The following is a 2,399-nucleotide window of genomic DNA, read 5'->3' as shown; positions in this document are numbered from 1 at the left end:
TGGACCAGGAATAAGCACGGTAAGGAACATAAATTCATCTTTCATGCACATCCATGGTGGTAAATTGTACGGTGTTAATATAACTGGCCAAGATGAATATTGTTGTCCCGACTGACCAAATGGTTGAAATCCATCTGCAGAAAGTCCCAATCTCACATTTCGTGGTTCCATTGCAAAGGAGGGAAACACAGTATCAAGATGTTTCCATGTAGGAGAATCACAAGGATGACACATTATACCTCCTTCGTGCTCATGCTCATGCTCATGATGCCACAACATGTGGTTAGCTGTAGCTGCAGATGCATACAAGCGTTGAAGTCTAGCAGTTAACGAAAAATAATACATCACTTTCCAAGCAATATTTTTCCTCTTCTTCCCTGGTATGCGATTACGATGCTTAAAACGAGGGTGAGTATAGATTTTACATTCATTCAAATCACTGTCTTCATTCCAAAATATCATGCAGTTGTTTATACAACAATCAATCTTCTCTATAGGCAAACCTAAACCTCTGATCAATTTCTTTGTTTCATAGAAGCTATCAGTCATTATGTTATCAGTAGGGAGCAACTCTGACATCAATTGACAAATGTCATCGTAACATCTTTCTAAGAAATGATGTTCTGCTTTCATATTCAATAACCTTGCTGTAGCTGATAGTTGTGAATGACCAGAAGGAATGTCTTCCCACACTTCTCTTTTACTAGCCTTTAACATTTCATATAATTGCTGATATTCAGGGGTTGGTATTTCATCTATATTCGAATAATCAGCTGCATTCATCGCATCTTGAACCATTGATTGCATTGAAATATCAATATTTTTTGATGCTTCAGGAGTTGTAACAGTAGTCCCAGAATACGAACCACCAGATGACCTAATTGGTTCATATAAATAAGGCTCTCCGTGACAATACCAATTGTAGTAATTTGACACAAAACCATTTCTATATATGTGCATTTTTACAGTATCCTCATCACGAAATGCTCTATTTTGACATTTTTTATGATTGCACGGACACCGTAACTCAGCACCATTCATACATTCTGGATGACTTTTAGCAAAAATCACAAACTGTTCAACTTCAGCAATAAAATCATCTCTGATAAAACCATTGTCTAATCGATTGTACATCCAAGCTTTCTTCATATACATTGTTATAACCTAAAGAAAATATAAATTGAAACATTATTAAACTTGTTGTATCACTTGAAATAAGTTTAAAAAAAGAATTTTGTGCATAATTTCATCTCACGATCATCATATCATATTATCGAAAATCACCTCTACACTAGAGCAAATAAATGAAACTATTATAAACATGTTGTTCCTTATAGCATCATCAAATGAAATAATCATACATATATGAGAAGCATCGATCAAACACCTGTTGGCCACTACATTTTATGCAAGTACAATAGCGAAATGGTTCAAAATATGTCACAACACTTAAATTTTCTAGGGTTTTGATTGTGCTCAGCTACGAACAGTAGCAAAGCACAGCTACAATTGCGAGCAGGCCACTGGTCGCCGGCCGTGAGCAGGCCGGCGGCCACGAGCAGACCAGGAACCCCCCAGCAGGCCGGCGGCCGCGAGCAGGCCGTCGACCGCAAGCACCCTGCCGGTCGTGAGCAGGCCGCCGGCAGCGATCCTGCCGCCCGCGAGCACCCTGCCGGCCGCGAGCAGTCCGCCGGTAGTGATCCACGAGCAGGGCGCGGTTTCCGACCGTGTGAAAACCAAAACGAGAGAGGAGAAGAGCAAGATCATACCTGAGAGATCGCTGAAACGGGGTGAACGGGAGGAGAGGGCGTCGAGATCACTGGAGAGAGCCGTCGAAAAATCGCCGGGAGAATCGCCGCCACTGGAAAATCGGAGGAAAGAGAGGATCGCGCGAAGAGGAAAGCGGCCATTCTGTGCCCTAAATCGTGAGTTGCCGACGGAAAACTATTTCCGTCGGGAATTACCGACGGAATTGTTAATTCCGTCGGTGATTACGGCTAGTTATCGGGTAAGATTTAGCGAATTTAAAAGAGAACGAGTACAGGCGAATCCCCACCGATGGAAACATACATCCGTCGGTAAATACCGACGGAATTGTATTTCCGTCGGAATTATAAAACCCTAACCCCGGTAATTACCGATTGAATATCATTCCATTGGTAGTGTTTATGCCTGCACCCGTTAGATGTACCTATTTACCGACAGAATATTAATTCCGTCTGATCCGGCAGTAAGAATGGGGAACCCACTTCCTGAAGGGTCTCAGCTTGAGAACCGATGAAGGGCTGACTAAGCGGTTAATGGCCGAGCCGATCATCCGGGTATGTCCGAGCGGAGTTAGATAACCCATCCATGGGTTTGGGTTTCCGACGCCAAGGCAGGAGGATCGAAGGGCCGAC

This window comes from Zingiber officinale, chromosome 1A (assembly GCF_018446385.1).
Source record: "Zingiber officinale cultivar Zhangliang chromosome 1A, Zo_v1.1, whole genome shotgun sequence".
In the NCBI taxonomy this organism is placed as follows: Eukaryota; Viridiplantae; Streptophyta; class Magnoliopsida; order Zingiberales; family Zingiberaceae; genus Zingiber; species Zingiber officinale.
This window is presented reverse-complemented; position numbering follows the sequence as displayed.